Below are 13,484 nucleotides of genomic sequence, written 5' to 3'. Positions count from 1 at the left end.
TTGTGAACATTCTTTGTAATAAGTGATGGGTCCTAAAAAAACAAGTGGTAAGGTTGGCAGTGAGAAGAAAAACACACGTTGAAGATGGAGATGAAGCATGAAATTATCAAGAAATATGAGCATGGAAGGACCATTTCAATACTGTTAATTGTTTGAAAATTATTGAAGATGTATGGCAGGGTGTAACACGAAGAACCTTAAATTCAACATGGAAGAAATTGTGGTCTGATTCTGTAGCTGAAAGGGATTTTGAAGGGTTCGATCTGCAGCCTTAGCCCGATCCCACTGTGTTGGAAGAGATTGTATCTCTAGGTAAGTCCATGGGGCTGGAGCTAGATAAGGCAGATGTATGTCAATGACCTTGTCGAGGAGCATCAAGAAGAACTCACGACTGAGGAGTTGATCGAGCTACAAACGATGCAACATTTGGAGGTATTGTAAGACATTAGTAGCGAGGAGGAGGTCGAACCGGAGGAATTCATTTCTTCAAGGGAGATTAAGGAAGTGTTGGCTAAGTGGCAGGATGTTTCTGATTTCATTGAAAAGAAACACCCTGATAAATTGTCTACTGGTCGTGCTTCCACTCTTTCTATTGACACTTGCCTGACTCATTTCTGCAACATTTTGAAAGGGAGGCAGAAACAAAGTTCCTTAGATAGGTTTTGTTAAAAAGGACTGCGGCAAATGAAAGTGAAAGTGAGGCAAAAAGAGCTATGACAAGCGAACAGTAATTATAAATATACGTATATGTACTTATGTATATGTGCCCTTACCCTGGGCACAATACAACAACAAATAACCAGACAAATAACTCTACACCACATCAAAAGTCTCCAACCCAATCATTAAAAGACAACAACTGGAAGGCACTCACAACAAAGCACTCCCAGGCTTCCCAAAAAATACTCAGCAATCCCAATCAAGGAGAGATAGCAAAAAAAAGAAAAGAAAGGAATGTCTCCTATCCTTCATTACCCAGTACCATGCCAGCTGTGAAGAATGGGCATGGTGTACTGTGTTTTTCATACACTGTTTCTATATCGCAAAGGTAATGCATAGTGAAAACCAACTTGCATCAAGCAAATGTGGATTGCATGATAATGGAGAGAAAGTGATTCCACTTGAAGGTCAACAAAGTGGCAACTGCCCTTATTTCATGGGCCTTGACTTTGCACAAGGGGAGAGTATCCTCTTGAATTTTCTCATACGCATCTGAAATCTTCTTTCCCACTGTTATCCCTACATTTAGGGGTCAGTTGCATGATTCACCTTCTCCACTACCTTCCTCACATCAGGTATGGTTTATTTTTGGCAAAGGGGTTTTTACAACCACATGCCCTTGCTGTCATCAACCACAGTTATTGGCAGTGGGCCTAGCCTTTGACTAAAAAGTGAGACTGCAAGGCAGCAGCTAACACAGTTATTGGCGGTGGGCCTAGCCTTTTAATTAAAAAGTAAGACTGCAAGGCAGCAGCTGTCCTTTAAGTTGCCTTTTATGACACGCAAGACCTACACTGGTAGTATTCTCACACCCCTACTACAGGGTCACATACTCTTCAGAAAACAAGGTTCTTAAAAAGAAGGTTCAGGCTTTCTTGGAAAGGGGCCATGTTGGGTCCTTACCTGAGCACCAAAGATTTTGGTAGGGATGTCTAATCCCTTTAGTCCTTTAAAAATAAATCTTCAGCACTTTCACTGGGCAAAGCACACTCTCCTGATCTGTTGGACCCAGGATATCAACTAAACTCTTGATAACAAATGAACATGGCAATTGCTAAAGCAATTAAAAATAGTCTTCCTTGTCAAATTTCTTAGTTAGGAGTCTACAGGTTCAAACGGAGGGATGAAAGCCATCTATGGACCATGTAATAGTTCCAGGCAATTTATGCGGATTTCTGTTGTTTCAATGTATCCAATGACTTCACCAAATCTCTGATATCTTGAATAGTGGACGGGTTTAATCCTGTATGTTTAAACAGATCTTAACATAGCCATGTATCCTTTAATGGTAGACCTCAGAAATAGTAAAAAACCTGCAATTTGCATTACAGTGATCTTAGAAGATGAGATGGTATCGTCTCACTACCATTCTCAAAATACTGACTACTTTGCCTGGTAGACTGCAACAGAAGATCGTTGCCTACAGTTCACAACTGCCTCTGCGGCTTTTCTTGAAAATCCTTTTGCTCTGACAAACTCCCTGAAAGTTTGAAGCCTGTCAGAGTGAGAGTGGATAAGCCTTGGTGAAATCTGTAAAAATGAGCTTGTCTGAGAACTTTTCCTCTGAGATAGAAGTCGAGGAAATTTTACCAAGAGGCCGAGAAGATCGGGAAACCATTCATCGTTGGATTGCTGTGAGAGATGAATTTCTTTAACACTTCTCTCAACATGCTGAATGGTGGAAGCTGTAAATATCCAAGTCAACCAATCTTTAAACATTGCATCCCTGTGGACCCAGGTCTGGGGAGCAGAACTGAGGGAGATGATGGTTCTGCAACATTGCAAACAGGTCTATCGAAGGCTTTCTCCACCATTTTCACAGTTTTGTGTACACCTGTGGATTCAATGTCCACTTCATTGGTAGAATCTGTTTGCCACGACTTAATTCGTTTGCAAGAATGTTCAACTTTCCTTGAATGAAAAGGGTCGCAATGATGGTTCAGTTGTCTTGTGCTCATATCAGGAGATCCTTGGATGTTTAGTACAGCAAAAAAAGAGTGGGTGCCTCCTTGATTCCTGATGTAGGCCAGTGCAGTCATGCTGTCCGAATGGACCCCGACATCCTGTTGTAAGTTGCTGCTGAGAAGCTCTGAAATGCCAGATGTATCGCCTTAAATCCCTTCATATTTATGTGTAGATTTCTTTTGGCTGGCGACCATTTCCTGGAAACTCCCAAGTCATTGAGTAGAGCTCCCTACCCAGATCTGACGTATCTGAATACAACGTTAGGGTGGGGTTCAGAGGATATAGTGATTTTCCTACTGAGAGTCTGTCTTCTATCAACCACCAATGAAGGTCCTTGATTTCAGAAAGGTTCTTCATGCACCTGTTGGCCGTTCATGAAGAACTGTAGTACGTACTCTGGTGTGTAACCTTCCCAACGACATAAACTTCTCTATGGAAGACAGTGTTCCCAGAAGGGTCATCCACTCCTTAGCTGAGCAGGATGGGTGAGAGATGAATTTTTGGACTTTCTGGAGGCATTTCTAGATCCTTTGGTGTGACGTAAAAAAACTGAAAATTCAGAGAATCGATCCTCATTCTAAAATAGAGGTTCAATTGAGAGAAACTAGTTGAGACTTCTTGAAATTGATCAGTAGCCCTAAGTCCTGGGCCAGATGAATCTTTTTTTGAAGGTCCTCTATGCACTGGGAATTTGATGAGGAGTGTAGAAGCCATTGTCCAAATAAACACTTACATTGATTCCCATTAACTGAAGCCATTTTGTCAAAAGGGCAGGAACCCTGGTAAGTACTACTTGAAAGGCTGCCTTGTCCTGGAAAATACCTTACATACTTCCTTGATTCTGGGTGTACTGGAACATGAAAGCATGCATCTTGCATAACTATCGTCATCATCCAGTCCCCCTGATGGATGGCTAACAGGACTGACTGGTTTATCTCTATCCTGAACTTCGTTGTTTGAACTATTAGGTTCAGGGCATTAACATCCGGGACGGGTCTCCATCCCACCAGTGACTTGGGGACAACTAAAAGGCACGTGTAAAACCACTCTGTGTTAAGGTCTTCGACCACCTCCACAACTTGTTTCTCGAGTAGAGGTGAAACTTCTCGAGAAGGGTAGAAAAATGATATTGTTATGATACAATAAAGTTTCATACATACTTACCTGGCAGATTTATACAATTGAAGACCCACCCAGCCTCCCCGCAGGAGACAGGTGGAAGAGAGAATCTGATTAGAAAACGGGAATGGTTCCTAGTCCTGCCACCCAGAGCAGGACGGTAGATCACCTGACCTACCTGTAGCGAGTGCCGCGAAATTTGAATTTCTGTCGGGGACGACGGAGTCGATAGCTATGTATAAATCTGCCAGGTAAGTATGTATGAAACTTTATTGTATCATAACAATATCATTTTCATACATTCAACTTACCTGTCAGATATATACATAGCTGATTGACACCCTTTGGTGGAGGGCAAGAGACAGCTAACTACTGACTAGAGAGGTAAACAACAGATGTTGTAGGTATTTATAGACCTTGGTTCCTACCTTATCAGGTGGAAGACTTCGTGACTACTGTCCAGGAGTCTGCTTCACCTCAAGAGCCTTAGCGAGATAGTGATCTGTGGCCAAGAGTTCTTGTGGGTCTGTCGATGGGGTCTCATCCACTTACTCGACAGAGCCTAACTGGCATTTGTCAATGGGTGCTAATCCGCGTATATGACAACACGCCTTCATTTAAGGAGCACACAACCAATCCCGATCACCCGAACCTAACACCCGTGTTAGTTCTAAGATTGCCAAGAGCTATCCCCAAACTCTTAGCAAACAACCAAAAACTCAATAACCACACATACATAGTACAAAAAAAAAATTTTTGTACCCCTCTAAAAGTCAGCTGTCACTCGATCTCCTAGTGAAGAGAAGTGAAGGTCGCCTGTGCGACAACCTGGACACTTCCATGCACAGGAAACTCAAGAACACATCCAACAAGAGGGTTACATACATTATTAAGGATCGGTGCTAGCTCCCTTACCCAGAACCGTCTGTGCTGACACAAACGGACCTAGAGAAAAACATTTCCCATACGTAACTCGCACATCTTTTAAGTAATGAGATGCAAACACAGAGTTGCATCTCCAATAAGTTGCATCCAAATATTTTTAAGTGGACATATTTCTTTGGAACGCAATAGACGTTGCGATTGCCCTTACTTCGTGGGCTCTCACTCTTAACAGATTAAAAGAATCATCTGGACAATTCTTATGAGCTTCCGTAATAACACTTCTAACAAAGAAGGCTAAGGCGTTCTTGGACATTGCTCTCTTGGGGTCTTTTACTGAGCACCAAAGACCTTTTTGCGAACCCCCCAACTGCTTCTTTCTGTCCAGATAGAATTTAAGAGCTCTAACTGGGCAAAGGGATCTTTCTGCCTCTCTGCCCACCAAACTAGTAAGTCCTTTTACCTCGAAGCTTCTGGGCCAGGGATTCGAAGGGTTTTCATTTTTGGCAAGAAAGAGAGACTGGAATGAACAAATTGCAGAATCTCCTTTGAAGCCGACTCGTGATTCAAGGGCGTGCAACTCGCTGACTCTTTTTGCCATTGCAAGAGACATCAGAAATAAACACTTTCTAGTGATATTACGAAATGAAGCAGTGTGTGGTGGTTCGAATTCTTCGGAGGATAGAAATTTAAGAACCACATCTAAGTTCCAGCTTGGAACCCTAGGTTCCACTGACTTTGATGTTTCGAAGGAACGAATGAGGTCGTGCAAATCTTTATCATTCGTTAAATCTAATCCCTTGTTTCTAAAGACTGCTGAAAGCATACTCCTGTACCCCTTAATAGTCGGTACAGAGAGATGCGACTTTTCTCTAAGAAACAGAAGGAAATCCGCAATTTCGGTCACAGAGGTACTGGAAGAGGACAGCTTCTTCGACCTGCACCAACTTCTGAAAACCTCCCACTTCGATTGGTACACTCGCCTAGTAGATGATCTGCGGGCTCTAGCAATTGCGCTTGCCGCCTTGCTAGAAAACCCTCTCGCTCTGACAAGTCTTTCGATAGTCGAAAGGCAGTCAGAGCAAGAGCGGGTAGGTTTTGATGGTACCTCTCGAAGTGGGGTTGTTTGAGCAGATCTATCCTGTTTGGAAGAGATTTGGGGAAGTCCACTGTCCACTCCATTACCTCTGTGAATCAAATCTGAGATGGCCAATACGGAGCAATCAGAGTCATTTTGGTTCCTTCGGATGCCACGAATTTTCTGACTACTTCCCCCAGTATCTTGAATGGGGGAAAAGCGTAAACATCTAGCCCTGACCAGTCCAGGAGAAAGGCGTCTGTTGCATAAGCCCTGGGATCTTCTACTAGGGCACAAAATGTGTCTATCCTTTTGGAGAGGAATGTGGCGAACAGATCTATTTGAGGCTTCCCCCAAAGATACCAAAGGCTCTGACAGACTTCTGAGTGGAGTGTCCATTCTGTGGGAAGGACCTGGAGCCTCCTGCTCAGTCTGTCCGCTCTCACATTCCTCTCCCCTTGGACAAACCTCGTTAGAAGAACTACCTTCCTTTGGTTCGCCCAAATCAACAGGTCTCTTGCCAGCTCGTATAGAGCGAAAGAGTGAGTCTCTCCCTCCTTGTTTCTTGACATAAGCCCAGAGCGTAGTATTGTCTAGTTTATCTGTACTACCTTGCCTCTGACCATGTGTTCGAAGCTCTTTAGCGCAAGGTGAATTGCTAAAAGCTCTTTGCAATTTATGTGCCATGACACCTGTTCTGCCGACCAGGTGCCTGACACTTCTTTGGATCCCAATGTTGCACCCCAGCCCGACTCCGACGCGTCTGAGAACAATGTCAGGCTTGGGTTCCGTACTTCCAAGGATACTCCTTTGTTTTCTTTTAAGGGAATCAACCACCACCTTAAATGATTTTTTATTTCCTCCGAGATTGGAAACGTGTCCGAGAGCTGTCCTGTCTTCCAACTCCAACTCCTTCTCAGGAAGAACTGAAGTGGACGGAGATGTAGTCTTCCTAGAGGAAAGAACTGTTCGAGCGAGGAAAGGGTCCCCAGAAGGCTCAACCATTCCCTCGCTGAAGTGCGCTCTTTCCCTAAGAAGCTCGATATTGTGGCACAGCCTTTCCTTATTCTCTCTTGAGAGGGAAAAACTTGAAAACCCCGAGAATCCATCTGAATCCCCAGATAAACCACGTTCTGGCTGGGGATCATCTGAGACTTCTCGAGGTTCACGATCAATCCCAATGATTTTGTCAATTCCAGTGTTGTTGACAGATCCTCCAAACACTGCTTTTGAGACCTGGCTCTGATGAGCCAGTCGTCCAGGTACAGGGAGACGTTTATCCCTTTCAAATGTAAGTGTCTTGATACATTTTTCATCACGTCCGTAAAGACTTGGGGAGCCGTGGAAAGGCCGAAACACAGGGCCCTGAACTGATAGATCCTTCCCTCGAACATAAATCAAAGGTACTTCCTCGATGAATGGTGAATCGGGATGTGGAAATATGCGTCCTGAAGGTCTAGGGACGCCATCCAATCTCCTTGACGCAGTGCTGCAAGGACTGAAGCAGACGTTTCCATGCTGAACTTCTGTTGTTTTACGAATTTGTTCAGCGCACTTACATCCAGTACTGGTCTCCATCCCCACGAGGCCTTTGCTACAAGAAACAAGCGATTGTAAAACCCCGGGGAGCTGCGATCCAGCACCAGCTCTATTGCTCTTTTGTCCCACATCTGTTCCACCATTTGACGAAGAGTATCCATCAGAACAGGGTCCTTGTATCTGGCGGACAGTTCCCTCGGTGATGTTGTCAAGGGAGGACTGTCCTTTAATGGGATGTAATAACCCTTCTTGATGATTGACATCGTCCAAGGATCTGATCCTATGTCTTCCCAGGCTTTCGCAAAGAAATTTAACCTGGCTCCTACAGGTGTTTGGAGGATAGATTTCTCACTTTCCCTTCTTAAAGGGACGGAAGGAAGACCTCCCCCTTTTCTCAGTTGACTTCCTTCTGGCGATAGATCTAGCTGGAAGGCCTCCTCGAAAGGGCTGCTGCTGAGCTGGACGAGCCCCTTTCTTTTCCTCACTGGCCACAGGTCTATTTTTCCTTGAGGATTGTCTAAGGAGATCCTGAGTGGCCTTTTCAGTCAGTGAATGGGCAATGTCCTTCACCAACTGCGAGGGAAAAAGATGTTCTGAGAGAGGCGCAAACAATAAGGCGGACCTCTGCGAAGGAGAGACGGCCTTCGTGAGGAAAGCACTGTGAACCGCCCTCTTCTTTAAAATTCCCGCACCAAAGAGGGAGCATACTTCAGCCGATCCATCCTGAACAGCCTTATCAATGCATGTGAGGATGCTATTTAAGGTGTTTCTGGGTTCAGTTGTTTCCTTTTTCATGAGACTTCTTGGCAAGAACCCCAAGGGACCAATCCCGGAAGTTAAAAACTTCTAAAGTGTGAAAAAGTCCCTTGAGGAGGTGGTCCGTTTCCGAAAGACCCCATGTTACTTTTGCTGAATTTAAGGCGTGTCTTCTCAATGAGTCTACTAAACTCGAGAAGTCTGACTCAGCTGAAACGGACAGAGACAATCCCATATTCTCTCCCGTTTCGTACCATATGCCTCTTCTCCCCGTAAGTTTAGCAGGAGGCATACAAAAGACTGTCCTTCCTAACTCCTTCTTTTTCTTGAACCAGGAGTCAAGAGATTGTAGTGCCCTCCTCATAGATATAGCAGGCTTCATTTTCAGGAAAGAGGAAGACTTGTGTGTTTTCGTGCTCGAAAACGGAGAGCGTGGAGAAGGAGGAGCGGCTGGCGTTAAAGAATCTCCATATTCTTCCAAAAGAAGGGACGAAAGAACTTTGTAATTAGAAAATCCTTCCTTAATAATCATTTCATCCTCCGAGGCATCTTCTGGGTTCATAGGCTCGGAAGGAGAAGGCTCCCTTCTTTCCTCTGTTTCTTCCCTCGATCTCTTCCTTTCTGAAGAAGCACTTCTAATTGGAGAGGGACTAAGAGTTACTCTCTCTTTGCTAAAAGATTGACGCTTGGATGACTCCTGTCGGATGTCAGGCTCTTCATGCAGGGAATGCGCCTGGCGCACGGCAGGAGTATCTCGCTCAGAATACTCCTGGCGCCTGGAAGGAGTAACGTGCTTGGAATACTCCTGGAGCTTGGCAGGCGCAACGTGCTTTGAATACTCCTGGCGTCTGGTAGGCGCATCGTTCCAAATACTCCCGGCGCCTGGGAGGAGTATTAAGTTCAGAATACTCCTGGCGACTGGGAGGAGTATTAAGTTCAGAATACTCCTGGCACCTGGGAGGAGTATCGAGGTCAGAAGACTCCTGGGCGCCTGGCAGGAGTATGTCGCTCCAAATACTCCTGATCTTTGGAAGGCGTAACTAGCTCTGAATACTCCTGGTGTTTAGTAGGAGTATTGATCATGGTAGGCGCCTTTCGTTTAACAAGTACATTGCGCTTAGCAGGCGCTCTACTCCTAACAGGAGCTTCTTCTTCTTCAGTTAAATCTTGGCGCTTGGTTGAAGATCTTGAACGTTGTACCGAATACTCTGGCTCTTTGCGCCTACTCGGCGCCTGGCTCCTGGCTGGCGCCAAACGCTTGGCAGGAATAACTTCCTTTCTTACTTCTCTCCTGTCTAACGCTCCGTTCCCACCAAAGATGGTCGCCTGTGCGACACCTCCTCCGGAAGGCTCGTTGCGCGTGACAGGAGATCGGTATTTAGATCTTTTAATAGGAAGCCTATCATCCTTCTTACGAGTAGGCTCCTTAGAAAAAACTCCTACCAAAGAGGCTAATTGCTCCTGCATATTCATTAAAATTTTCCTGGTTGAGGAATCTTTCAAATCAGGAGAGGGAGATCTGGAAGGTGCTCTAGGATCTCCTCCAGACCCAGAGTCTGACTGTTTTCTAGCCTTCTTTATTACCGAAGGCGCATCTTCTTCAGAGAAGCGCTCGGGGCTAGAATTGAGCTCATGTTCTTTCATACTCCTCTTCAGCGGACGGGAAAGTTTCGACTCCTTCCATCCTCTTCTCGGAGAGGGCGAACTAGATGACGAAAAGCACTCTCGAAGGACGCTTTTCCTATAGCGGTCCTTGGCAGTTTGTGATGTAATAGATTCTGCCGAAGGGACGCCTGATCGTTGGGGATTCTCCACAACCCCCGTACGGCTTTCGACTTTCCTTCTCCTCCGGGCCAGGGAGCTTGGAAGAGGTCTAGGCCTGGGAGCGTCGCAGAGACGACCAGACGCCCCCTCCACTACACTGGGGACACTAAAATCACTAGCGAAACCACATTCACTTTCCTTACCTTCCAATGCTGCCATTTTTTCCTGCATTTTCTGAAGGGAAGTTCTGAGTTCCGCTATTTCCGAAGCAGAACCAGAGGGATTAGCAATTTGTGAACGGGCTGAAACAGAATGGGCATAATTATCAGAGGAAGAAGCTACAGAACTAGACAGTTTGCGGGTTTTGTAAGCCGCTTTCCTCTCTCTATCTTTCTCTAATTTCTTCAAGTAAGAAGTTAGATTCTTCCATTCTTGTGCACTCAGTTTCTCACACTCGTTACACGTATTCTCAATCGAGCATTCAACCATTCTACAACCACTGCATGTAGTGTAAGGATCTACCGAAGCTTTTGGAATCCTCACCTTACAGCCCTCATTCACACACACTCTGAAACTAACACTAGAGTCAGACATATCCACGAATTCCAAAACCAAGTCCAAAAAAGAGTCCACGATAGCGAATGCCAAACAACGATCCAAGTACGTCACCAAATATCAGTCGAAAGATGATCAAAAGCGTTGTGAAAAAAGAATTCCAGTCAGGAGGTAGTAACAACAATGTTGATACCACCGGCGACAGAGAGAATCTGATAAGAAAACGGGAATGGTTCCTAGTCCTGCTACCCAGAGCAGGGCGGTAGATCACCTGACCTACCTGTAGCGAGTGTCGCGAAATTTGAATTTCTGTCGGGGACAACGGAGTCGATAGCTATGTATATATCTGACAGGTAAGTTGAATGTATGAAACCTCTCCAAGCCTATTGAGTAGGCTTCTAAGTTGATAGGAGAGGTTGCTAATGATGGTTTCTCCTTGAAAGGCACCAAAACTTCCAGAACCCAAGGTTGTGCAGGAAACATAGCCCTCTTTCAAAACTTCCAGAAACCAAGGTTACTCATTCCCAATCTTCCACTTGTTCCAAAAATGAAACTGTCTTGCACCCACAAGGCCACAGAGGACATTGTCTTCATTTGCGAATGGCGGTTTAATGGTCATCGTCTTGCTGGACTGTGCTGGTTTGAGGTTGGACTGTGGATGAGGTTGAAAGCAGCTTCTGCCCCCTTGAAAGGGATGTTGCGACAGATGGGAGGACGTCTTTACAGATCTTGAAACTGAACGAGTTCTTACTGGCACTCTTGTTCTCTTAGCCAACTGAGTCAGTAAGTCCTGAGTCGACTACTTCTGAAGTTTGGCTATCACTTTCTCCAGAGTAGCTTGAGGGCAGATCCTTATCTTACCTAAAGGAGCAAATAAAAGGGTTGACCTCTGCAAGGGAGTTACTTCTTTCGAGGTGATCATCTTATCTAAAGGAACATATACATGGGATGAAATCTGCGAGGAAGTTACAGTAATACCCCCGAACTTACATGAGGCTAAGTTCTAGACCCCCTTGCATAAGGGGAAGTTTCGTGTAAGTTCGGCACAGTCTCTAAAAATGCTAATAAATGCTTACTTCTAGAGTTTGAACACTAAATACGACCCTAATCATGCTCCCTAAGTATTAAGCTAACTTTTAAATGAAATTCAAGTTACTGTAATTTGATTTAAAAGTTAGTTTAATACATTACCCTTAAAAAAGAAATAGTACATACAGGACGTATCAATTTTCATACATATACTAATGTTACTCCTAATTCATGGAAGGCCATTTTCTTTTTCCCTCAGAGTAAAAGAAGTTTTCTTTACATCACTAGGTAAACTTCATAAGTCTGTTATAACAAATGTAGGTACACAATTCAATGAAATAAAGAAAACATCTATGTACATATGTAATGTTTGCAGAGGGTGAAGGTAAATTTTCAATCAATTTAAAATCATGTACTAGTGTGATGGCTAACTATGAGAGAGAGAGAGAGAGAGAGAGAGAGAGAGAGAGAGAGAGAGAGAGAGAGAGAGAGAGAGAGAGAGAAATACATACATCTGGAGGGGTATCATCTTTAAAAAGTGTGAATGGGATTACATCTTCTGAAAGTACATTAACTGTATGTTCTGTAATTACGTAACATGGTACAAACAGATTGTACCAGTGCTTTGGGTTAAGAAGGTCATTTTTGCAGATGACAACTCAATTTTGTCTGATATGTTTTTCTAGTTGATCATGAAGGTCTTATACAGTGACAAAAACTGAATTATGTACTGCCTTTGTATATATTTTCAAAAATATAAATAGTATACACAGAATCTCATACTGATTTTACACTTAAAAGCATGAAAACTTAAATTAGTATACTAGTAGATACTTCAGAAATTAAAGTTTCTAAATGGATATCATATTTGAAAAGTGCAGTAACTTTGCGAATGGGTAATGCATCTTGTAAAAGTACGTATATGCACTAACTGTAGGTGCTGTAATTAACTTTGTATCATATTAATGCATGTACAAAAATCCAAATAATAAATTTTTAATAAAGATTTTATACAGAAAGCCTTTAAAACTTAAAAATTTACATAATAAATTAAACATAAACACTTTTGCAGGGTTTTGCAGTGTTTCTGGAGGATTTGCAAATGTTCGAGCTATTGTGAACAACTTGCGTATGATAATTAGTTAGGTCCCAATGAAAAGTTTGTGCTATTGTGAATTCATGCAACTCAAATTGCATATGTTTGGGCATTATTGTACTCCTTTAGAGGTGAATGAACACCATAAATCCTTCTTCTTAAGGACCCCTATTGCAAAAATGGTTGTGTTCCTGTGCACAGTTTTGTACAGCCTTGTCGGAGCATACCAGCACTCCCAACCAGTCCGTTGTGAAGTTTTGCTACAGAGAGGTACAGTCTTCAATCGTTTTGACCAAAACTCCTATTGTCCAATCAAAGAAACACATGACCTTGAACACCCAGAAGATGTCTTTGAGCAAATGACCCAATTCCAAGGCAGTGAACAACATTCTAACTGAGGTAAATGTTGAGTGACATGTTGCATGAACTGGAGAAGTCCCCTTGGAAAGCAACAGAAACTCCCAAGGAAGGAGTTTCCCCAGTAACATAAGACAAATATGTTTGACATATCAAACAAGAGGGAAACAAACAAGGGTTTCCTGGAGGAAGAGGAAAGCATCATCAGAGGTACCTTGGATGTCCCTGCAGGTTGACGCATCAAGAAAGTGGAGCCCAGAGAATAATTCAAAGTAGGCTGTTCATCCTCAATAGGTTCTTCATTCAAGGAAATTGAGGACGCCTTTGAGTCCAAGGGGTCCTGTGACATCGAAGAAGGTTTCTGAAGAAGAGTTGGGATATTACCCAAACATTGTTGAATTGGTGCCAAAGACAGATCCTTAGTGACAGGAGTAACACCTGTCACGCCAGCTACCAGTGGCACCAACCTCTTGATGGCTGGTGGGTACACCCCATCAGCTGAATCCATCGAATAAGGGCGCTCAGATACTGGGTGCTCACACACTGAACAATGGTACACTAAACTCTTCACAGGCCCTGACCAATTCGTGGACACTGGGTTATCAGACTGGACGCTCAAACATG

The 13,484-nt window shown here is 43.8% G+C and overlaps 1 protein-coding gene across 1 annotated transcript in view; it reads right to left on the bottom strand.

Moving 5' to 3' along the window:
• The window catches only part of LOC135221665 (golgin subfamily B member 1-like), a gene marked incomplete in the record, with an annotated part of 242,075 nt that overhangs the window by 31,307 nt on the left and 197,284 nt on the right, over window positions 1-13,484 (bottom strand).

The sequence above is a fragment of the Macrobrachium nipponense genome, chromosome 3, assembly GCF_015104395.2.
Source record: "Macrobrachium nipponense isolate FS-2020 chromosome 3, ASM1510439v2, whole genome shotgun sequence".
Lineage (NCBI taxonomy): Eukaryota > Metazoa > Arthropoda > Malacostraca > Decapoda > Palaemonidae > Macrobrachium > Macrobrachium nipponense.
The sequence above is the reverse complement of the archived record's forward strand: the minus strand, read 5'-3'. Positions and strand labels throughout refer to the sequence as shown.